Source organism: Pan troglodytes, chromosome 1 (assembly GCF_028858775.2).
Source record: "Pan troglodytes isolate AG18354 chromosome 1, NHGRI_mPanTro3-v2.0_pri, whole genome shotgun sequence".
Taxonomy (NCBI): Eukaryota; Metazoa; Chordata; class Mammalia; order Primates; family Hominidae; genus Pan; species Pan troglodytes.
The window spans coordinates 118,244,394-118,270,485 of NC_072398.2; the positions used below are offsets into that span (position 1 = coordinate 118,244,394).

Below are 26,092 nucleotides of genomic sequence, written 5' to 3' on the forward strand. Positions count from 1 at the left end.
GCGCAGCGCGCGGGTCGGACTGGGACGCCGGTCACGTGGCGGGGAGGGGGCGCCGGCGCGCGCGGGCGAGCTAGAGGGCGCGCGCGGCTGAAAGCGTGTGGAGGCGCGGGCTGCAGTTCGGATGTCTGTGTGGCGGGGAGGGGGCGGCGGCCGGGAGAGACGACTCCGCCCCCTGCGCGCATGCTCGGGCCCCGGCGGGTTATAAGGCAGCCTCGCTGGCCCGGCCAGACAAAGTGGTGAGCTGCGACGTGACTGGCTAGCTGCGTGGATACTGGAACAAGCAAACGAGGCAGCGAGCGAAGGACGGGAGCCGGACCCTGGGCCCCGTGGAACTCCAGCCTGCGCCACCACCTCACGCACACGCTCGGCGCTGCGATCCGCGCATATAACGGTTAGTTGGGTAACAGCCGGCGGCACGCGGCGCGGACCCCACGGTGCCCTCGCTGCCCTGGTGGGGTCGGAGGGGACCTCCGGGATTGGGAGACTTTGTCTCCGGCGGAGGGAGGCGGCCCAGCAGAGGGCATCGTGGTCACAGGCAGCCGCGTGGCCTCGGACTGCAGTGCTGGTGAAGGAGACCTTGAGGCGCTGGGGTCAGCGCCTCTCTTAGCCGAGCCGCGGGCCCCGTGCTAAGATGCCGGTGCCTGGCCTGGCCGAGGAGTTGGGTCGTGGTGCCCGGTGACGGTAGGGAAGTCCCTTCCCCTCTAAGTCTTCAATAGGCTCCTCGAGAGATGCTTTGATCTGGAAAAGGGATAACATGAGGCTGCTGCATGTGGTACTCCAGACTCTCCTGGCCGCTTCTGCCCCAAGGGAAGGGACTCGGGGCAGAAGTTATTTATGATTCGTGACATTGTCCGCCCCAACCTTCTTGGCCCGCCGATCCTTGCCCCACCTGGTGACTTGGGAGAGTGATGCGGAGAGCCGCATTCCCCACAGCCAAGGCGTGAATGCAGGGTTCGAGTAGACTTTGCGGAGGGGACGGGGCAGCCCGCAGACTCCTGGGAGTGGTGCTGACGGGGCTCTTTGTCATTCAACCTGTGGCTGCCAGCGTCCGCCGCAGCGCTCTTCTACTCATGGACTTAAGGCGGCCCTGTTGAGAGAAATCTGGAGGATAGCGTTACACTTGGTCCGATGCAAGTTTTTTGTTCCAAGTACGTCTTTTTTTTTTTTCCAGCATGCGTTTTAACATTTTATTACTTTGTCATGACATATTTGATGGAACAAGCAGTTGCCAAAACTAGTTTGTAATTAATCTAAACCAGGAGACAAACTTGTTACTACTTTAGTCTTTCCTTGGGTTTCCAGTGGCTGATTAGAAACTGGGCTGCTACTGATAACAGTAAAATGTTTACACGCTACTTTATTTACTGTAACTTACTATAACTTGTTTTGAATTTTTTTTTCAAAAATTACTCTGGTTTCAACAATTTTTTTATCCCAACCACCAGCCCAGTGAGGTGATGCAAAGACTATGTATCTTCAGTTTTTTAGTTAGGTGTTAAATAGTACCCATAAATTCAAGTCTTACACCCTGGGGCACGACTTTGCCTTCAGATTGCCATAGAAATGACCAACAATTCAAGATATTTAGCACTTAAAACACGTGGTAAGATTTATTATTTACACAGAAGTTGAATATATTTCAGTAATTCATTTTGAGCTTAGGTAGATGCTGTTGTTTCATCAGATTGCAGTTACCATTGTTAAATATGCAAGTTAATGATCTGAGGAGCATTTTGTAAGATTTTTATAGCTGAATAGATTTGAAGGTTTAGTTGTAAGCTTAACGGGATATACTGTAATGTCCTTAAACAGATTAAAAAGGAAAAAAGTCATATCACTATAGGATGAAAGCAAATGATTAGCGTTTCACTAGTTTACATGTTTTAGCCTTTAAATATTAGGGCATATATTAGCCCTGGAAAGGATCCTAATGACCAGCTGATCAGGATCCCTTGTTTTACACATAAGGAAACTGGGGCTGGAGGGATTAAGTGATCTAACATCTTAGGTCTGAAAACTTGTTATGGTTTGGTGGGAACTATGTGTGTCTTTGGACTCATTTTTGTTAGATTGGCACTCCTGATTTTTCTTTAGATTGTAAATTTGGATACAAATTATCTCAGCCTGAAAATAGATTTCTCAGCTCCTTATGTTCTGCATTCCCATCGTGTTTTCAATTCACTTTATAATGCTCACTCCTATGCAAGATTAAGATCTCTGCGTAAATGCCTACATAGCTGTCTTGTTTTTGTTGCAGTTGAGGACTAGGAAGATGGAACTCGGGTATGAGGAAAACAGTCCAGATTGTTGTGAATTTTATATGTTCAGCAATTTGTTATTGGCTACCAGGCACCATGAGAGACTTAGGATTCAGCAGTGAACAAATTTTACCACTTGCCCTCCTAGAGTTATAGTCTAGCTGGAAAACAGATAAATATATAATTGTCACAGCAAATACTCTTTACAAACAAGTAGGTACTGTTATAATAGGGTAGGTACAGGTTCCTGTAGGAACAAATACTGTATTGTGTAGATGTGAGAAGACACCCAACTTAGTATAGAAGCAATTTGGCTAGACCTCTCTGAGGAAATACTGTTTAACCTGAGACTTGAAGGATGAAAGAGCTAGCCAGGCAAGGCAGTGATGATGGGTGGAAAGAACATTCCAGGCATGAACACTGAAGCTACACTCAAGAGTACAGGGTGTAATGCAAGAGCTGAAAGAATTTTACCAAAGCTAAAGCATAAAAAAGTCAAAGAGAATGGGAAGAGATAGAAGTTGAAGAGATAGACAGTATGCGAAAATGGAGAGCCTTGTAAGCCATTTTAAGGAATCAAGGAGGGTAAAAAAATTAAAGGGATTTTTAAGGGATAAAGGAGGGTAAAAAAATTTTAAAGGAGCGCTCTTGTCTTGAAGCTGATTGAAAGCAGTTGAAGGATTTTCAAGCTGGTGGCTCACGCCTGTAATCCCAACACTTTGGGAGGCCGAGGCGGGTGGATCACTTGAGGTCAGGAGTTCAAGACCAGCCTGGCCAACATGGTGAAACCCTGTCTCTATTAAAAATACAAAAAATTAGCCAGGCATGGTGGCATGCTTCTGTAATCCCAGCTACTTGGGAGGCTGATACAGGAGAACAGCTTGAACCCAGGAGGTGGAGGCTGCAATGAAAACTGAGATCACACCACTGCACTTCAGCTCAGCTCAGGCGACAGAGCAAGACTCTGTTTCAAAAAAAAAAAAAAAAGGATTTTCAGTGGGGCTGGGGATAACCTGATTGGATTTTGTGTTTTAGGAACATCACTTTGGATGCAATATGGAGAACAGGCTGAAAGGAGGCTGTTGGAGTGGTGTGAGACCACAGTGATGGACAAGACAGGATTTGGTAGAGAAACAGACAGGATTTGGTGGAGGATTTGGTGGAGACCAGATGTGGGAGACTGGGAAAGTCAAAGACGTTAAGGATATAACCCAGGTTTCTGGCTTGAACAAATACGAGTTTATTAGGTGGTATTTGTTTGTCTCCATTTAACCAATAGGGACACTAAGAAGTTGTGTGACTAGACCAGGGCTGCTCAGCTTGTAAGGCTTGGAGACAAAATTCAAACTGTTGTTTTCAGTTTTTGTTGGCAACCCCTGAGAATGGTGTTTTTCTTTTTTCCCTTTTGAACAGTTAAGTATGGAAAATTTCAAAACACAAAGAGTTGAGCGACACGATTTATCTCTTCCCCTATCTACTTTCCCCAGACCCTACTGGATTACTGTGAAGCAAATTCTACAAATGATTTCATTTGTTTTATTTCAATATAGATATCTGAAAGATAACTCTTGAGAAAGTCATAACCACAATGCCATTACCCTACCTTTAAAAATTAACATCGCCAAATATCCAGTCAGTATTCAAATATTCCTCAGTTGTTTTTAAATAATTGGTTGGTTTGATTTGGGGTCCAAACAAGGTAACATATTACATTTGTTTGGGATGTCTCTTAAACTTTTTAATCTATAGGTTCCCTCATCTTAATTATTTTCCTCGTAATGTATTTTCCTTGTACGATTGGTGCAAATGTCATTGTGGTTTTTGCCATTACTTTCAATGGCAATTGAAAAACCGCAATTATGTTTGCACCAACCTAATATTTGTTGAAGGAACCAGGCCATTTTTCCTCCGGTTTCTCTCATCCTAGATGTTGATGAATGTGTCCCTCAGGTATAGATTTAACATGTCCTAGTTTAATGTGTCCCTCTATCCTTTGTATTTCTTGTAAATTGGTAGCTAGATTGAAGACTGAACAAATTTAGTTCAGGTTTGATTTCCGAGTGGGAGTGTGGGGGGAGAGGATAAGTATAATTCCTAGATATTGGTGTGTACTTCCTTCAGGAGGCATATATTTGGTTATCCCTCTTTGTACTACACTAATAGCCTGTTTTCATTATTTCACTAGTGGTTTGCAAGTGGAAATAATTATGCCTTTAATTCTACCATTTATTTTTAATGTAACTAGAATGCCTCTATAAAGAGAGGTACAGTTTGAATAGGAAGGACAAGTTAAAGTTTATGTTTTAATACAATATGCTATGTTATTGAGACACTGTCGTTTTCTGGAAATGTATTTAAATGTATTGAGGTATATCCTCTTAAAAGGCCACTATTTTAAGTTGTAAAAGTGTTTTTAGCACTTGATGTTAACATTTCAAATGGCTTTTAGTATTTAGAATATTTAAAATTTTTGTCCTTAAATTTATGGCATTTCTTTTGGTCTTTCGTGCTCTTTCTTGGAGGACTTTGCTGTTCCCACAGCTTTTATTTAGAGAATACCTAGTAGAATCACTACTAAATCCAAATCTTTAGCTATAAAAGGATTCCAGATTGTAAGTTCCTCAAGGACAGGGGTTGAACACTCTTATTGATGATCTACTTTTCCAGTTGCTTCTTGGGCATTTTGAACTTAATATGTCACTTAAAGCTCATTATCTCTGCCTGTTCTCAACTTTCCTTCATCCTCCAAACCTAGTTTTTTTCTTCTGATTCTACCATTCTTGAAGGTAGCCAGGCTTAAAACCTCTGAATCTTCTTAATATTTCTCCTAGTAGGCCCCCCTGCCCTACCACATGCAGTTGGTGCCAATCTCTTGTCCCTTTTGTTATTTCTCGTCCAACCCCCCACTTTTCATTTGTAATACTGCTACCTAGTTTATATATTTTTCTCTTTGCAGGAAGGGAGTGTTATAGGAGATTTTTACAATGAATGGAAGGACTAGTTTAGGTGGCATGTTTGGTTCCTAGTGTCATCCTGAGAAGAGATTAAAATGCAATAACAATCTTTTTTTTAAAGATAGAATGTATAGAATTTATACATTCTAAATTTATAAATTATAATTTTATAAATCTATAAATTATAATTTATAAATTTATAAATTCACTCTGTCGCCCAGGCTGGAGTACAGTGAAACCATCATGGTTCACTGCAGCCTGTAACTCCTGGGCTCAAGCAGAGCCACCTCAGCCTCTTGAGTAGCTAGGACTACAGGCATGGGCCATAATGCTCAGCTAATTTATTTAAACATTTTTTTAGTGATAGGGTCTCACTATGTTACCCAGGCTGGCCTCAAACTCCTGGCCCCAAGCCATCCTCCTGCCTTGGCATCCCAAAGTGCTGGGATTACAGGTGTGAGCTACCTCACCTGTCCAGCAATAACAATCTTCTGGGATCACAGTATGCATAATGATAAGAAGGGTTCACATCCACCACACCAGTGAGGCAGCTGCATGGGCTGAGCCATTGAAGGGTGTCACTGACCATTTGTCCTGCAGAGTAAGATCCAACTCTGTTGGTTATCTACACTATCATGTTGCTAATCACAACTCATGATATTGTTGAATCTGACTTAATTACAATGACTTAGCCTTAGTATAGGAGAATTTCCTCAAAATCTACTGATATTGTAAGCTATATATTTGATCATTGATTGAAAAATATGTCTTCCTTCTGATTTTGCTCTTCCTACACAAACCTTTTGAAGATTATTGAATGAATGAAAGTCTATACACTGCTGTGGTGTGTTAGACTATTTTGGAGGTAACAGGGCCTTTGTAATTTGTCTTATTGAGTTTTGGGAACCAAAACTTACGTTTGTACTTTATTGACCTGCTCTTCTGTTCCTGTATGAGAAATTTTTATCCTGGGGTCTGCATATTGATCCCCTAAGGTCTATTGAATTCGAGGGGTCTGTGAACTTGTTTGGGGGGAAAATATTATATCTTTTCATTAACCTATAACTAAAACTTGGAATTTCATTCAAATATGAGTGTAGGCAACAAACCATGGTTGTATTAGCAGTAACTGTGACTTTGTCACCAGTAGAAATCATGTACTTCATACCATAATGCAGCTGTTATAGCTATCTTGAAATTGTTTAAGCTTATCACTACCTCAAAATTAGTGTGATTATTAGACCCACAGCTGGATCTTATTTTATTTTTTAAAAGCACATTGTTAATTCCAATTAAAGTATTTTGACAGTTCTATCTTTGCATTTTATTTTATGCATTTAAAAACATTATTCTGTCTGGGCACGTGGCTCACGTCTGTAATCCCAGCACTTGGGAGGCTGAGGTGGGTGGATCACTTGAGCCCAGGAGTTCAAGAGCAGACTGGGCAGCATGGCGAAACCCTGTCTCTATTTGTTTAAGAAAAAAAAAATAAAATTATATTAAAAAAAGAAAACATTATTCTGACAAGGGTTCCATAAGTTTTACTAAATGGCCAAAGGAATCCCTGGCACCAGAGTCTAAGGACCCCTGCTCCTAACTTCTTTACTTCTGTTCCAAGGTTAGAATGAAGTTAGCCAGAACCTGTGAAGCAACACGGCACACAGATGCTGATGTCACAGGATTCTACAGAATCATGATGCCATTTCTTGGTTATTGACTTGGTTTTATTTACTAATCATCATAAATTCTGACCTCACAAATGAGAGGGAACAAAATGTTTGTGTATATGCTAACAGAGAATAAAATGATTGTCACAAATTAAGGCATAATAATTTTCCTTTGAGGCCGGGCGCAGTGGCTCACGCCTGTAATCCCAGCACTTTGGGAGGCCGAGGCGAGTGGATCACCTGAGGTTGAGAGTTCGAGACCAGCTTGACCAACATGGAGAAACCCTGTCTTTACTAAAAATACCAAATTAGCCGGGCATGGTGATGCATGCCTGTAATCCCAGCTACTTGGGAGGCTGAGGCAGGAGAATCGCTTGAACCTGAGAGGTGGAGGTAATCCCAGCACTTTGGGAGTGCGAGGCAGGCGGATCACAAGGTCAGGCGATCGAGACCATCCTGGCCAACACGGTGAAACCCTGTCTCTACTACTAAAAATGCAAATATTTTACTACTAAAAATACAAAAAATTAACCGGGCATGGTGGTGGGCGCCTGTAGTCCCAGCTACTCGGGAGGCTGAGGCGGGAGAAAGGCATGAACCCGGGAGGCGGAGCTTGCAGTGAATGGAGATCACGCCACTGCACTCCAGCCTGGGCAACAGAGCGAGACTCTGTCTCAAAAAAAAATAATAAAATAAAATAAAACACTCATTTGAAAATTGTATATTGGCCGGCGCAGGGGCCACGCCCATAATCCCAGCACTTTGGGAGGCCCAGGCAGGCAGATCACCTGAGGTCAGGAGTTCGAGACCAGCCTGGCCAACATGATGAAACCCTGCCTCTACAAAAATATAAAAATCAGCTGGGCATGATGGCGGTTGCCTGTAATCCCAGCTACTTTGGAGGCTGAGGCAAGAGAACTGCTTGAACCCGGGAGACGGAGGTTTCATTGAGCCCAGATCGCACCATTGCACTCCAGCCTGGGCAACTGAGCAAGACTGTCTCAAAAAAAAAAAAAAAATTGTATATTTTAGGCTAGACTCCATCTAAAAAAAATATATATTGTATATTTCTAATAAAATAACTGACAATTATCTTAATGGCAGCATAGTCTAAGATTTATATCGTTAGCAATTAAAAAGGCTATTTAATGGTGCTGTTTTGAGGTAATAATGCTGACTTTGATACATTTTTAATGTCTGCAAATATCTTCCCAAAAAGCTTTGCAAGTAAACATTTGAGAATAGTATACCCTGGTTTCTCTTCAGATCACGTGAATTTTTCTTTTTTTTTTTTCTCCCCCACCGCCCCCGGCCCGAGTTTCGCTCTCATTGCCCAAACTGGAATACAGTGGCGTGATGTTGGCTCACTTGCAACCTCCGCCTCCTGGGTTCAAGCGGTTCTCTTGCCTTAGCCTCCCAAGTAGCTGGGATTATAGGCGCATACCACCACGCCTGGCTAATTTTTTGTATTTTTAGTAGAGATGGGGTTTCACCATGTTGGCCAAGCTGGTCTCGAACTCCTGACCTCAGGTGATCCGCCCACCTTGGCCTCCCAAAGTGCTGGGATTACAAGCGTGAGCCACCGCACCCAGCAAATTTTTCTCCTTTTACTAAAGATTTCCATGGAGAGAATGGTGAATCATGTTTCAGTGCCAAAGAGTACTCAATTTTAATACTCTTTTGTGAGATTTGTCTGTTACTGGTGAAGCAAACAAGAAAACAAAACAACTTAGATCTTTATTGGAGATAATGGGGGAAGTCAAAGATAGCATCATAATGAAGTTCAGACTTACTCAAGGAATTTTTAAACAGTTACTGTTATATACAAGCAGTTATTAAAAAGTTATTAGAAGAGATTAGAGATGTAAATACATATTTAAAATATGGTTTAAAAACGTTTAAAATGAGACTAAAACTTTAAAATGAAATGTTATATTACTTTGTTGTCTCTAGTCCTCAAAGATTTTGTTAATGTAAAACTAAGTAAAATGTTAATTATTTCTGTGAGTGAATAGTTCAATTTAGCTGTTTGCAAGAAAAGGAAAAGCTTTCTCTGTTGTTTATCTTTTTCTTAATGAATTATAATCCACTTATTCTCCCTATTTGGCATCTGATAGTGGAAGTGAAGTAGATTGTAATAGAAATACCATCTATTATTAATATATTCAAATACTCATTTACATTCAAAGTAACATAAATGATATAATCCTGACAACTCACTTATTTGTAACTTTAATCCAGCCAGTACATTTCTTCAAATTCTGGAACAGGGTAGGTTATGTGTTAATAAATTTAAATGGCCCACTTAGATATCGATTTGTTGAATATATTTTGGGTTGCTGTAGAAAATAGAACACATACCATTATTTATTCCAGAATATAATTTAGAATTCTGCCAAGCAAAACGTACTATTGATGGACATAGCCCCCAACTTTCTTTTCTCCATGACATCTCATGTCATTTTATAAAATGTGAAATGGGTCTATATTTGGAAACTCCTGGCCAACCAAGAAATAAATTAATATGTGAAAGGGACATGGGACTCTCAACTTAGGTAGTAGCCAGTTTTTCAGTCTGTGAGAAGAAGGCAAAAATGAAGCATTAAAAAAGGCAAAATTTGCTGGTGTAATAATAGCTCAGAAAACAAGATAGATAAGTTCTTTGTGCCAAGAATAGCTCAGAAAACAAGATTGATAAGTTCTTTCTCCCAGCGCTTTGGGAGGCTGAGTTGGGTGGATCATCTGAGGTCAGGAGTTCAAAATCAGTCTGACCAACATGGCGAAACCCCTTTCTACTAAAAATACAAAAAATAGCTGGGCATGGTGGTGCATGCCTGTAATCCCAGCTACTTGGGAGGCTGAGGCAGGAGAATTGCTTCAGCCCGAGGGGCGGAGGTTGCAGTGAGCCGAGATAGTGCCACTGCATACAGCCTGGGCGACAGAGCGAGACTCCCTCTCAAGAAAAACAAACAAACAAAACAGAACAAAACAAAAACTTTTCTGCTTCTTTCACTGTAGAGAGCAGTAGATCTAGAAAGCATTACATCACTGAGAGGTTTTTTTTTCTGGTTTCATATTTTTCTCTACTTCTCAAAAACTGGGAAAATTAGATTACTTGAAGTTCATCTAATGCTAATATTTGGATGAGATATAGGGATTTTTTTTTTTTTAACTCAAGTGGATCCTCCTACCTTGGCCTCCCAAAGTGCTGGGATTACAGGTGTGAGCCACTGTGCCCAACCTACTCTTAGTTTTTTAATATTGCTGTGGCCATGGTTGTTAGTTGAAAATACTTTTGCCACAAAATGCAGTGAAAGAGTGAAAAAATAACCCTTTGTTACACTGTGGTAGGAAGAAGAAATTGGTAGAATCTTAACAGCAAGTTGGCAATATGAATAAAAAATAGAATTTTCAGAAATTCTTTGTCTAAAATTATATCCTAAATTTCTAGTTCTCCACAGTAGTATGGAAAATACTATAAAAGGAAAAAAGAATGTAGCAACCTAAATGTGCAACAGTAGGTTTTTTTGTTTTGTTTTTGAGACAGAGTTGTGCTCTTGTTGCCCAGGCTGGAGTCCAATGGCATGATCTTGGCTCACCTCAATCTCCGCCTCTGGGTTCACGTGATTCTCCTGCCTCAGCTTCCCTAGTAGCTGAGATTACAGGCGTGCGCCACCATGCCTGGCTAATTTTGTATTTTTAGTAGAGACAGGGTTTCTCCATGTTGGTCAGGCTGGTCCTGAACTCCCAACCTCAGGTGATCTGTCTGCCTCGGCCTCTCAAAGTGCTGGGATTACAGGTGTGAGCCACCGCACCTGGACAACAGTAGGTAATGTTTTTTGTTTTTTGTTTTTCTTTTTTTTTTTTGAGGCGGAGTCTCGCTCCGTCGCCCAGGCTGGAGTGCAATGGCGCGATCTCAGCTCACTGCAACCTCCGACTCCCGGGTTCAAGTGATTCTCCTGCCTCAGCCTCCCAAGTAGCTGGGATTACAGGCACCCGCCACCATGCCCAGCTAATTTTCATATTTTTAGTAGAGACGGGGTTTCACCACGTTGGCCAGGCTGGTCTCAAGCTCCTGACCTCAGGTGATCCACCCGCCTCGGCCTCCCAAAGTGCTGGGATTACAGGCGTGAGCCACCACGCCCGGCCAACAGTAGGTAATGTTTTAAAGTATAATACATCCATAGACCCGAATGCTATTCTTCAAAAACAGCATTGTGGAACTAGACACATCAAAAAATGTTTCCGGCCAGGCACAGTGGCTTACGCCTATAAGCCTAGCACTTTGTGATGCTGAGGCGGGTGGCCTGAGGTCAGGAGTTTGAGACCGCCATGACAAACAGGGCGAAGCCCTACCCTTACTAAAAATACAAAAATTAAGCAGGCATGGTGGCAGGCACCTGTACTCCGAGCTATTTAGGAGGCTAAGGCAGGAGATTCGCTTGAACTTGGGAGGCGGAGGTTTCAATGAGCCGAGATCACGCCACTGCACTCCAGCCTGGGTGACAGAGAGAGACTCCGTCTCAAACAAACAAAAAAAAAAGAGGCTGGATGCCGTGGCTCAGGCCTGTAATCCCAGCACTTTGGGAGGCCGAGACGGGCAGATCATTTGAGGTCAGGAGTTTGAGACCAGCCTAGCCAACACGGTGAAACCCCATGTCTACTAAAAATATAAAAAGTAGCCAGATGTGGTGGCGCACACCTGTAATCCCAGCTACTCGTGGGGCTTAGTTATGAGAATGGCTTGAACCTGGGATGCAGGGGTTGCAGTGAGCCAAGACTGCACCACTGCACTCCAACCTCAGCGACAGAGCGCGACTCCGTCAAAAAAAAAAGGAAGTTTCTGATATTAATGGAAAATGTCTATTAAGCAGCATATACATACATATTCCATATTTATGTTTATTCATATGCATGACTATCATAAAAGGAAGTCAGGATTTACATCAAAACATAAATAACTTTAAATGAGGATGGTAGAATGATAGGTAAATTTTATTTTCTATTCACACATATCTTTTAATTTTTCTATAACACACATGTATAACTTGTCATGTTTTAAAACTACTACTTTGTGGGGCTTTGTTTTTCGTTTTTTGAGACAGAGTTTCACTCTGTTGCCCAGGCTGGGGTCCAGTGGCGTGATCTTGGCTCATGCAATTTCCACCTCCTGGGCTCAAGTGATCCTCAGCCTCCCATGTAGCTGGGACCACAAGTGTGTGCCACCACTGCTGTCTAATTTTTTTGTATTTTTTGTAGAGACAGGGTTTCGCCATATGGCCAAGGCTGGTCTTGAACTCCTGGACTCAGGTGATCCTCCCGCCTCTGCCTCCCAAAGTCCTGGGATTACAGGTGTGAGCCACCATACCTGGCCATATTTTCTTTACTATCAGGTAATACATGTTCATTGGAACAAGTCAGTCAACATAGTCATATGGAAAGAGCATATTAATTCCCCTTCTCAACCTCCAGCAATATGGCATTTTAAGTATGCTTATTAGAACATATTTATTTAATTAATTTGTTTACCTATTTACTTTCTTTCTTTCCCAGAATCTAAGCTCCATGTAGGCAGGGATTATGTCTGTCTCTTTTTCTCTTTTACTGCCTTTACTCCAGGCACTCAGATTTGTTGAATGAATGGCCAAAAAGTTTGGTGTATATCCTGATATACTTTTTAAAAATGATGATACAATTGTATGGTGTGTAATTTTTTAAATCTTAGTTTGCAATCTTTTTTTTTTTTTTTTTTGAGATGGAGTCTCATGCTGTCACCCAGGCTAGAGTGCAGTGGTGTGATCTCGGCTCACCACAACCTCCGCCTCCTGAGTTCAAGTGATTCTCCTGCCTCAGCTTCCTGAGAAGCTGGGATTACAGGCGCCCGCCACCATGCCCGGCTAATTTTTGTATTTTTAGTAGAGACGAGGTTTTGCCATGTTGGCCAGGCTGGTCTCAAACTCCTGACCTCAGGTGATCCATCCGCCTCGACCTCCCAAAGTGCTGGGATTACAGGCTTGAGCCACTGCGCCCAGCCGGTTTGCAATTTTAATTGCAAAAACAATACGATGAAGTTTGATAATTTAGGACATTGATATTTGATCTTCTTTGGCTATTATCCTAAAATATTGCCCTTCTACAAATCTTTCTTTGTTAGCTAACAAAGTATACCCCATTCTTCCTTTCCACTCACTGCAGCCTCCGCCTTCCAGGTTCAAGAGAGTCTTCTGAGTAGCTGGGACTCCGGGCGCACGCCACCATGCCCGGCTAATCTGTGGTGTTTTTAGTAGACACTGGAAAATTCCGGTTTTCAATTTAAAATGAATGGGTCACTATCTTTTGAAAAAAGTTGTACTGATGTGGGTACTTATCCCAAAAGTAAGTGATCCATTTTATACCCCCACACCTTTCTTATATAATAGCCTCATTCTCCCTAAATAAAATCATGCTTATTTGGTTGAACAAATGATGTAAGTCATTTTCTTACAAGGAGAATTAAGAGTGTTTGCTACTAGATTCAGATTATTTAACATAACTGAGATTGACAAAAGAGGATTAAATAAGTAAATATATACACACAAGTGCGTGCATATATGTATACCTATGTTCATTACCTTTAAGTTTGCATGCTAGTTTGCCCATTTACAAATATGTTCACTTCATCAGTTCTCTATACTACTTTAATCCTCCTCATATCTAAAACAACTACTGTACAAGAGGATTAGGATTGGGGTCACAATAGTAGCATCATAGGGTATTGTAGAGTATTAAAGTCAAGTCAAATTAATTGGAATTATATATCAACATATGCCCAGTAAATACAAATGAAGATTGATTCTTACTCAGGCATATTGTATCTTAATGAAATTTAGTTGAAGTTGCAAATAGAAAGCCAACATTTTCCATTTGTTTATTTTTCATTGAAACAGCTTGACTGGCTTTGTTCATGATATAGCAAAAGTAGCTCTTAATGCTGGTTAGCAGAAACATTGATTGCCAGGCAGCTGTCTAGGAAAACTTAAACCCATTTCACCTAACAAGCCAGAAATATTTATAATACATGTTATTTGGTAGTTAAATCCCATTCTCTGGAAATTTCTTAAGGCTGGTTCTTTATGTCCACATGCCTTCATGTTACTTGAACTTTGTTTATGCCTTTTCAAAAAATTTCAGCATTGAAGCTTTGCTCAGCTGACTCAGTTGGACTAATATTTAGCAAAGATTCTTCACCAAAAGTCATTCACAAGGTAGAAAAGTGTCATACTGGCCTGGCACAGTGGCTCATGCCTGTAATCCCAGCGTTTTGGGAGGCTGAGGTAGGCTGATCACCTGAGGTCAGGAGTTTGAGACCAGCCTGGGTGTCATGGTAAAACCCTGTCTGTACTAAAAATACAAAAATTAGCTGGGCATGGTGGCACGCGCCTGTAATCCCAGCTACTTGGGAGGCTGAGGCAGGAGAATTGCTTGAACCCAGAAGGTGGAGGTTGCAGTGAGCCAAGATCGCGCCATTGTACTCTAGCCTGGGCCACCAAGAGTGAAACTCCATCTCAAAAAAAAAAGGGGGTCATACTTGAACTGCAGTGGACAGAGAGAGGTGTCAGAAAGGCTGGAAATTAAGGGATATTGTTTATGCTGGAGAAACCCTCCTCTCAACCTCCTTCTGTCTTACTTTAGGTGGTGAAAGGGCCCTGAGATCTTACAAACACTCTCCATTTCATCACGTATCACAAATTTAGCACATGCTATATTTACTTGAAACAAAACAGGGCTTTTCCAGATCAGTAGAGATGAGGACAGTTACAAATGTTAGGTTTCATATGTTTTATGGTCCTGTAGACTCCTGACAAGTGTGCATTGCGAGCTTTCTTGTTAGGAAAAACTTTGGACAAATTTCTGGTTTGGAGAATGCTCTCCAAGAATACGTATGGTATTTAGGACTACAAGAAGATGTGGGCCAGGCATGGTGGCTCACACCTGTAATCCCAGCACTTTGGGAGGCCAAGGCGGGCGGATCACCTGAGGTCGGGAGTTTGAGACCAGCCTGACCAACATGGAGAAACCCCGTCTCTACTAAAAATACAAAAATTAGCCAGGCGTGGTGGCAGCATGCCTGTAATCCCAGCTACTTGGGAGACTGAGGCAGGAGAATTGCTTGAATCCAGGAGGCGGAGGTTGCGGTGAGCCAAGATCGTACCATCGCACTCCAGCCTGGGCAGCAAGAGCAAAACTCTGTCTCAAAAAAAAAAAAAAAAAAAAGGGTGTGAAGAGGTCTATAGGGGATAAACTTGATAAGCCAAAGAACTCTTTTTTTATACTACATCATTATTTATTTATTTATTCAACTTTTATTTTAGATTCTGGGGTACATGTGCAGGTTTTTTACAAAGGTATATTGCATGATGGTAAGGTTTGGAGTACAATTGAACCCATCACCCAGGAAGTAAGCATAGAACCCAATAGGTAGTTTTTCAACCCTTTGCCCCTCTTCACTTCTCCCCCATCTTGTATTCCCCAGTGTCTATTGTTCCCATCTTTATGTCCATGTGTACCCAAAGTTTAGCTCACACTTATAAGTGAGAAAAATATTTGGTTTACTGTGTTAGTTTGCTTAGGATAATGGCCACCATCTTCATGTTGTTGCAAAGGACATGATTTTGTCTAAAGAACTCGTAAAGGAAAGTGAATTATTATTTTGTTCTATAATAGAATTTTTGCATGTTCTTTTTTAACTGACTAAAAATAGTAAATTTGACATCCTTGATCAAAATTATTTTAATAAGTAAGAAGTATGTGCATACTTTTAATCAAAGTATAAAATATATATTATTTAAATAGAGCCTAAATGATGTACAGTGAAAAATAGTGTATTCTGTACCATCTCTGACCATCCTTTCCAGTATACATATATATCAGCTTTTTTCTATAATTAATACATCCCTGTTATACATCAGAATTTACTGTAGTGCTGAAAAAAACATTGTCTAACCTGATTCTGATTCAGCTGAATGCACCAAGATGATATGCAGTCTGAATAAACCATTAGGTATCAATTTAGTCACTTTTGTGATCAAATTGAATTAATGATTTAAAAAAACAGCCGTTCTCAAAGTGTGGTTTTTTTGGATCCTTCAAGGACCTCAAGACACTCTCAAGATTGAGGTCTTTAGATTTCGCTTAAACTAATCATCATGAAACTATCAGCCGGGCCGTGACTGATGCCTGTAATCCCAGCACTTTGGGAGGCGGAGGCCGGCGGATCACTTGAGCCCAGCCCAGGCGTTCAGCCCAGGCGTTCAAGACCAGCCTGTGAAACATGGCAAAACTTCATCTCTACAAAACATACAAAAATTAGCCAGGCGTGGTGTCTCACGCCTGTAATCTCAGCTACTCGTGAGACTAAGGTGGGAGGATCACTTGAGCCCAGGAGCTACAGTGAGGCACTGCACCACTCTACTCCAGCCTGGGTGACAGAGCGAGACACTGTCTTTAAAAAAAAAAAAAAAAAAAAAATCACCCATCAGGTTTTGGTGTAGTATCAAAGAGGAATATCCTCAATTATCTGAAAATGCTATTAAAATACTCCCTTTTCCAAATACATTTCTGCTTAAGGTTGCCTTGGAACAAAAACTTTGAGATTTGTTGTCTTTTTGTGCCAGGGGATGGGCAGGGGCGGGGAGTGGAGGGAGTATGAGGCTGAGTTTTTGTTTAGAATGATGAAAGAAATAATACATAACTCATTTTAAAAAGCTGACAAATGCAGGGCACGGTGGCTAACGCCTGTAATCCCAATACTTTGGGAGGCCGAGGTGGGTGGATCACCTGAGGTCAGGAGTTCAAGACCAGCCTGGCTAACATGGTGAAACCCCTTCCTACTAATAATACAAAAATTAGGCCGGCATGGTGGCACACGCTTGTAATCCCAGCTACTCAGGAGACTGAACCAGGAGAATCACTTGAACCTGGGAGGCAGAGGTTGCAGTGAGCCGAGATCATGCCATTGCACTCCAGCCTGGGCGACAAGACCAATTATATGTATTTTCCACATTTTCTTAATCTGTTCCTCCGTAGATGGACATTTAGGTTGCTTCCATATCTTGGCTATTGTGAAAAATGCTGCAGAGAACATGGGAGTGTGCAGGTAATCTCTTTGAGATCCAGATTTCAGTTCCTTTGGATATATACCCAGAAGTATGACTGCTAGATCAAATGGTAATTGTATTTTTAATTTTTTGAAGAATCTTCATATTGTTTTCCATAACAGCTACACCAGTTTATATTCCCTCCAACAGTGTACATGGGTTTCCTTTTCTCCACATCCTTACCAACTCTTGTTCTTTGGAAATCTGCTGTCTTTAAAAAGAAATACGTTGGCCGGGCACGGTGGCTCACGCCTGTAATCCCAGCACTTTGGGAGGCTGAGGCGGGTGGATCACGAGGTCAGGAGTTCGAGACCAGCCTGGCCAACATGGTAAAACCTGTCTCTACTAAAAGTTAAAAAAAAAAAAACTGGGCATGGTGGCGTGTGCCTGCAATCCCAGCTACTGAGGAGGCTGAGGCAGGAGAATCATTTGAACCCGGATGGCGGAGGTTGCAGTGAGCCAAGATCGCGCCATTGTACTCCAGCCTGGGCAACAGGGCAAGACTCCATCTCAAAAAAGAAAAAAAGGTAAAAAAAAAAGAAATGCTTTCTATTTATTGGTAGAGTGGTCTATGTAAATAATTTTAAACTATAAATTATTAACTAAAATACTGATTTTTTTAGGGATTATAAATATGAATTAAAAGCAAGGTCTAAAATCAATTATCATAAACAGAATTCTGAAAGATAGGCCTAAAATCCTTCTTTAAGCATTCGAGTTAGCAAGTTGTTAATTTCCCTTATAAGCATAATATATTTAACTTCTTGTATGTGGATAGGATTTTCCCAGAATGGCAGGGTAGGTAAAGAGAGTTGGAAGTTTGCAGAGACAGGTTTATATTTTTTAAGATTCTTTATATGCAGTTTGATCAAAATTATGCATTTCATAATTGCTGAGTGTTTGGCTAGCCAGATCCAGTAGTTATATTCCTTCTTTGACTAGCGCTTTCTGCTTGATTTTTTCATTGTTTTGGTTTCCTCAATGTATTCAGTTTCAAAGTGGAAAAGAAACGAAAGTGAGGTTTCCTAGACTTTGAATCTTGGGAGTTAACTTGGGACAGGTGGTTCTGTAAACCATGAAGCTGCATTAGGGCTAGTTACAGAGAACAACAGGTTATCTACTTTAGCAGCAATAGCTTCAGGAAATCAGCCTTTCTGGATTTGAATGTTTCCATGTGTTTGAAACTTAAAACTAGTTTACACTCATTCACAGATTATTTTAAGGTTATTGGTTTTAGATACTTTCTGCTTCTTTTAAGTTCACAAACTGGTCATTGTCATTTTAGGAAAAGACAGTGGCTTCATTTTAAATGTTGATGAGGAAAGTGTACAGAACATCATGAATACTATTTTCAAGGCTTTTGTAGCTCTTCTCTTTGGGAGTGGGGCAAGGAAGGACATGGCAGGTATGGAGCACAGCTTCGGCTTTCCAGATTAGTTTACTAGCACAATTCATGAGAGTTACGAGAAAAAAATATCAGAAAATCTAGAAGGTGATTCTTATCACCGTCATTGCCAAGAAAAGTTAGGGTTATTGTTTTCTATCATCCTTTAGAAGATGAATTAATGAAGAATTTTTCTCATTACCCTATCACTTTGTTTTTTAGTCTCCCCATCACTCTTGGGCAGTAATAGCTAAGCTGATAGGAAAGCTACTGTGCATATTGTAAGGATTAAAATCTTAAACTTTAGTCCCCTTTAGCCTCTGGGCTTTAGCATACAAAGAATGCATGTGCTCTGTTTTCTCAAGGGAACTCTGAGTACTCTGCAAGGGGGCCTGCTCTCATAATTTACTTTTTGAATGAGCCCTTCTGTTTATAGCTGAGATTTGCCAGTTAAAAAAGGAAATAATATGCTTAGATAATATTAACTGACTTTTTTTTTTTTTTCAGTTATGTACCATCAGTATTTTTAAGTTAACAGGGATAGCCATTTGTCAGGTGGTGGCAGAATTGTGTTGAATCTGTGTGTGGTTTTTTGAAGTGTTCTGTTTTTCATAATGATTTTGCATGCTCTTATTTCTTATACTTTCTTATTTCCTTTTAAATTTTTCTAAAGTTTCTTGAGGCTTTAAATCTAATTTTGGCACTGTGGAATAAGGTATTAACTTGATGAGGCAAGCTTTAGTGACTAAAAATTGTAACTGCCTTAATTGGGACAAATCATAGCTGGCAGCTAAACTCAAAGTTTAATCACGTCCAGCACGTATTAGCTGTTCTAGTCAGAGCTTAATGTGTTAAACAGCCCTACTGTCTGTGTGTGGGTGTTCTATGTGTGTAAATATTCTGAGATGAATTAATCTTTTTAGTGGCTCTTTGAAATTTTTTAAGTGTTCTCTTTTTTCATACTTAGAAGAAGAAAAAACTCATAAAATCAACGCCTGCAGCAGTTTTATTTAACATCATTTTAGAATTCAGGCTGTTTCTGTTAGCAGAGCTGACCTGTTAAATAGCTTTTAATCATATTCATTCCAGTAGAAATTTTAGGAAACCTTAACTTGTAAATATTTTTATCTCACCCAAATCCTAGGTAGATGAAATGCCCTAGGACAAAGACCTTCAATTTTTAAACTGGGTTATATTTTTGAGGGAATTATTCTGCACATCCTCAGGTTGAGAGATAACCTTAGCTAAAAATTACCTCTTGAGAATGGATGCCTGATCTCTACTTTTTCTTTTCCAACTTGAGTTATCCAAAAGCCTTTTACTCCCACTACAAAAGAGAGGTGTATCTCTTATTCATCCCATTTCTTATGGTGTTTCACTGTCCTAAGCAATAAAAATCTCAAAGGAAGGGAAAATTCCAGAATGCATAGTCCTAGAGAGAGTCCCATGATAGAAATCCAAAAAGAGATTAGGTCAGAAATATTGGAGAATATTGAAAAATTATTTCATCTGGACAACAAACTCCTGCCTTCTCCTTTTTTTTTTTTTTTGAGACAGAGTCATGCTGTGTCACCTAGACTGAGCAACCTCTGTCTCCCAGAGTCAAGCAATTCTCCTGCCTCAGCCTCCCAAGTAGCTGGGATTACAGGTGCCTGCCGCCATGCCCAGCTAATTTTTGTATTTTTAGTAGAGTTGGGGTTTCACCATTTTGACCAGGCAGGTCTCGAACTCCTGACCTCAAGTGATCCACCCGCCTCGGCCTCCCAAAGTGTTTGGATTACAGGCATGAGCCACTGCCCCTGGCTGCCTTCTCTATTTTCTAAGTTAGAATTATTATTATAAAAATGAGATAGTTATCACAGAGATGTGTATCAACACATTTATTTCAATTAAAATGAAGTGTGCTTTTGTTTAATAGAAATCTCTTTTACTTGATTGGTTTGAAAATGAGGACTGGCCAGCTATTTCCTGTAAGTTACATCACCTTAATCTTAAGTTACATCACCTTAATCTTTAGTGCCAAACACAGCTAAAGTACAGAAGAAACCATCCAGAATGAAGTTCAGAGAAACAAAGGAATGAATGATAACATGACAACATAGAAGGGAGAGTAAGAGAGTAGATAGCATGGGAAGGTCCAACCCATATCCAGTTGGAGTCTGAGAAAAGTGAAAAGAGAGAATGGGGGAGAAGCAATATTTGAAGACATAATAGGTGAGAATTTTTCAAAATTGTCAGGAAGACTGTTTTGTCAGTATGAATATTTGTTAGCTGAGTCATCTGTATTTTCTAAATAGTTGTCTTCTAAGATTTTTCTCTTTATCTTGTTTTCTCAAACTGAGGATTTATATTGTTCATCAAGTCTATAATATCCTTAGTCATTAACCCTTAGTCATTTACCCAGACAGTTGTCTCTTCTCCATTCTCTATTCTCTTTTTCCAAAGTCCCATTAGATAAATGTCAGATCCTCCCATTCTAAAGCCTTTCTTTCATAGCTTCAGAATGACACTCCCCTGAATTCTGACTAATCTCTTCAAACCTATTCTTAAGGTTTACTGACTCTGTATATAGCTACATCCAGTCTTCTAGTTAACATGTTATTAATTTCACTGACTTTACTTTTTTTTTTGAAGCGGAGTCTTGCCGTGTCACCAGGCTAGAGTACAGTAGTGCAATCTCAGCTCACTGCAACGTCTGCCTCCCAGGTTCAAGCGATTCTCCTGCCTCTGCCTCCCAAGTAGCTGGAATTACAGGCATGTGCCACCATGCCTGGCTAATTTTTGTATTTTTAGTAGAGATGGGGTTTCACCATGCTGGCCAGGCTGTTCTCGAACTCCTGACCTCAGGTGATCCACTCTCCTCGGCCTCCCAAAGTGCTGGGATTACAGGCACGAGCCACCATGCCCGGCCAACTTTACTTTCCATTTCTAGTTCTATTTCAAATCAATTAATCTTCTTCTATGGATCTTTTTTAGATAAATACATAATTTTAGAGAAATACACAATTTTTTCTAATGTTTTAAATGCCTTGTTTTATGTCTTTAGTCATTTAAATATTCATATTCCTATGCCTATAGTTCCTGAGTGTCTAATCCAACTGTGTTGGATTGGCATTGCGTTTACTCACGGTTAATTGGTTCTTGATGTGTTCACAATTGTGAGCTTATGTTTGGCAGGCCTTTGTTTGTGGGAAATCTTTGCTAGCAAAATCAAATATAGTGTATCTCTGGAAGAACAACAAAGATATTCTACAGATAATTCCCTGCCAAGCATGAGCTCACACTGGCCTGAGTTGTGAATTCTCAGAAGAATCTTCTGTCCTCCTCTTGTCTCCTTTTCTTTATCCTCATCTTTGTCTTCTTCCTCTTTCTTTTAACCGTCTAGATAACTAAGACAAAGAAGTTTGCCTGCCCTCTCCTTTTGCTTCTGTATTGTCTCCCTGTGCCACAGAACAAATTTTATTCCCCTTGTCACTGTCCTTGGACTTTCTTTTGGTTTTGATCAGCTTTATTGAGGTATAATTGACATAATAAAATTTACTAACTTGAATGTATACTTTGATGAGTAACTGTCACCATCATGATAATAAAGTATTTCCATTTACCCTAAAAGTTATCTCATACTGCTTTGCAGTCAGTCTCCTCTCCCCAACCCCTGGTAGCCACTGATCTGTTTTCTATCCCTTATCTAAAATGCCTGGGATAAAATGTGTTTTGGATTTCAGATTTTTTCAGATTTTGGAATATTTGCAGTTACTTAAGCAGTTGAACATCCCTAATCCAAAAATCCAAAATTCGAAATGTTCCAATGAGTATTTTCTTTGAGCATCATGCTGGTGTTCAGAAAGTTTCAGATTTTGGGTTTCATATTTTCAGATTAGAGAAATGCTCGACCTGTGCTAGAATTTTGCCTTTTCTACAATTTAATATAAATGTGACCATATAGAATACAATCTTTTGTCTAGCTTTTTTTTCCTACTTAACAGAACGCTTTTAAAATTCATCCATGTTATCGCATGCATCAGTAGTTCCTTTTTATTGCTGAGTAGTATTCTATTATGTGGCTGTACCATTGTTTATCCATTCATTTGTTGATGGACATTGGGTTGTTTTCAGTTTTTGGCTATTATGCATCAAGCTGCTAGAGAATTTTTATATAAATCCTGGGTGATAGCTGACACTGTAATGGCTGGCTCATATGTTAAATATATCTGTAACTTTATAAGGAACTGCCAAAATGTGTTCCAAGGGACTGTAACATCAGCAATATGAGAGTTCCATTGGCTTCATAACCCCACAAAGTCATGGAATTATCTGTCTTATTTTTAGTAGGTATGTATTAGATTGTGATTTTAATTTGCATTTTTAAATAACCAACGACATTCAGCATCTTTACATGTGTTTGTTTATCATTCATGTATCTTTGGTGAAGCATCTGTTCAGATCTTTTGCTTTTTTTTAAGCTGGGTGATTTGCCTTTTTGCTATCGTTGTGCAAGTTCTTTTTATGTTCTGGGTATGTCTTTTGTTGAGTATATTATTTTGCATATATTTTGAAGTCTAATTTTAAAACTTTTTTTTTTTTTTTTTGAGACACAGTCTCGCTGTGTCGGCCATGCTGGAGTGCAGTGGCGTGATCTCAGCTCACTGCAACCTCCGCCTCCTGGGTTCAAGTGAGCGATTCTCTTGCCTCAGCCTCCCGAGTAGCTGGGACTACAGGCACGCGCCACCACACCCAGCTAATTTTTGTATTTTTAGTAGAGACAGCCAGGTTGATCTCAAACTCCTGACCTCGTGATCCTCCCGCATGAGCCACCGCACCCGGCCAACTTTTTTTATAGTTGTTTCTTTATGTTCCTTCAGAAATCTTTGCTTGATTTAAATATTGAGTCTTTCAGTCTGAGAGGATAGGTTATCTATTTTAACTTCTCAGTATTATAGTTTTCAGTGTACATATCTCATACATCTTTTGTGAGATTTATTTCTATATAGTTTACCATTTACAATAGCATTTAAAAATGTTTTCATATTTGGATTGTTCATTGTTAGTATATAGAAATACAATTGATTTCTGTGTATTGATGTTGTATCCTAAGACCTAGTCAAATTCACTTATTTGATGTTCCTTAGGGTTTTCTTTATACATATCTGTCATCTGAATAAAAACAACTTTATTTATTATTTATTTTTTAGAGACAGGTCTTTTTTTTTTTTTTTTTTTTGCGACGGAGTCTCCCCTTGTCACCCAGGCTGGAGTGCAATGGCGCGATCTCGGCTCACTGCAACCTCTGCCTCCTGGGTTCAAGCGATTCTCCTGCCTCAGCCTCCCAAGTAGCTAGCACATACCACCATGCCTGGCTAATTTTTTGTATCTTTAGTAGAGACGGGGTTTCACCATGTTGGCCAGGCTGGTTTTGGATTCCTTACCTCATGATCCGCCCGCCTCAGCCTCCCAAAGTGCTGGGATTACAGGTGTGAGCCACCACACCTGGCCGAGACAAGGTCTTGCTCTGGAGTGCAGCAGCATGATCATAGGTCACTGTAACCTCAAATTCCTGGACTCAAGTGATCCTCCCACCTCAGCTTCCCAAGTAGCTAGGACTACAGATGTGCACCACCACACCCAATTTTTAAACAATTTATGTAGAGGTAGGGTCTCGCTGTGTTGTCCAGGCTGTTCTTGAATTTTTGTCCTCAAACGATTCTCCTACATTGGTCTTCCAAAGCATTGGGATTATAAGTGTGAGCCACTGCACCTGGCCTATTTTATTTCTTCTTTTCCATTCTTTATGCCTTTTGTTTCTTTTTCTTGCCTGCATGCACTGGCTAGAACCTGTAGTAGAATGTTGTGTATAAGTGGTGAGTATATCCTTGCTTTTCAGGAAACTTCTTGTATGGAGCTATTTTCATCATACTCCCGCAATATCCAGTGTCCTAAATTGTATCTGAAGTGTTCATAGGGGTTGGAAGGAACAGTGTTTTGGAGTTGAGTGCTAATATTATGAAGAAGCGTTTGTGTTATAGACTAAAGAACATGGTAGTCAAGAGTGAACTTGTCATCTCTGACCTGTGTTCATTGCTGTAATATAGTCTGAGTGGAAGTACTTTGAAATGGACCTGCTAACATACAGGATAAGTTGTAATATAGGGTGGAAGTTGGCTTAAAGTAAAGGAGACCTTCATGAGAAAACAGGTAATCTACCACCAAACGCTCACTCCCACCTGCCCCTTATTAAAATCTTATTAGAAAATGTAACAGAAGGTTACATTTTCTAACCATGCTATTCATTATTCATTAGTACTAAGTGAATTCAAGACAAAGGAGTTATCTTTGATTTAAAACTACTTTTTTTTTTTTTTTTTTTGAGACAGAGTATTACTCTGTCGCCCAGACTGGAGTGCAGTGGCATGATCCCGGCTCACTGCAACCTCCGCCTCCTGGGTTCAAGGATTCTCCTATCTGAGCCTCCCTAGTAGTTGGGACTACAGTCGCATGCCACCATGCCTGGCTAATTTTTGTATTTTTAGTAGAAATGGGGTTTCACCATATTGATAAGGTTGGTCTCGAACTCCTGATCTCAGGTGATCCACCTACCTCTGCCTCCCAGAGTGCTGGGATTACAGGTGTGAGCCACTGCACCTGGCCTAAAACTATCATCTTTTGACATCATATATATATTTATGATTTTAACTGTATTGGCTAGCTGTTGTTTAGGAGTTTCTTGTCATATAATGGGGAAAAATACCTTGAATCAAAGCTATTAAGATAAAAGGAAACTTTTCTGAGATAATTCCCCAGCCTGTTAAGTGAAAATTTTCGGTGTTCAGAATTATCTTTTTTTTTGTAAATTGCTACATATCTAGTGAGTCAGGCACCCACTTCCTAGTATGTTAAGTCAGCCATAAATAAGAGAATGAAAAGAGTATGGAAGAATATATTTTGGAAAAGGTAAAAAACTTATAAAGGCTATATTAAAACCTATAGTGTTGGGGCTGGGAGTGGTGGCTCATGCCTGTAATCCCAGCACTTTGGGAGGCCAAGGTGGGTGGATCACCTGAGGTCAGGAGTTCGAGACCAGCCTGGCCAACATGGCCAAACCCCGTCTCTACTAAAAATACAAAAATCAGTCAAAGGTGATGGCGTGTGCCTGTAGTCCCAGCTACTCGGGAGGCTGAGGCAGGAGAACCGCCTGGGAGGCAGAGGTTGTAGTGAGCCAAGATCTCGCTATTGCACTCCAGCCCGGGTGACAGAGTGAGACTCTGTCTCAAAAAAAAAAAAAAAAAAAAAACCTAAAATGTTTGTAGGTTATGTATTATGTGTTATCTTAGGTTAAGCAGATAAGTCAAATGGGGCATTTGGTTATCTAAGTAATTTAAGGAATTATGATGTTAACTGATTTATTGAAAGGGGTTTATTTCAATTATGATTTCTTAAGTGGTGAGAAGCTATTTTCCTTTAAGCTACAAAAAATTATGGGCAATACTATGACTCTAAAGCTTTTTCTGATAATGTCTTTAAAAGAAGATAATGTCTATTGGATAAGTAACATTAAAAAAAATTCATTTACTCGAGAGCTAGGTGTAAAGTTCTGAAGTAAAGTTCTGGAAAAAAAAAAACACTTTTTTTTTTCCTCTTACACAGTCAACACTCAGCACATCACAAAACACTACTGTAACCAGAAGTGTGGGGGTTT

At 40.3% G+C, this 26,092-nt stretch overlaps 1 protein-coding gene across 2 annotated transcripts in view; it reads left to right on the plus strand.

Annotated features, from left to right (window-relative positions):
* Positions 1–67: 67 nt before the first annotated feature.
* The window catches only part of SLC16A1 (solute carrier family 16 member 1), a 44,101-nt gene continuing 18,076 nt past the window's right edge, over positions 68–26,092 (plus strand). Inside the window, 1 exon segment of one of the 2 annotated variants that reach the window (NM_001280273.1) lies at positions 68–391. The gene's annotated coding sequence lies outside the window, so the exon portion shown is untranslated. 2 annotated transcript variants of the gene reach the window in all.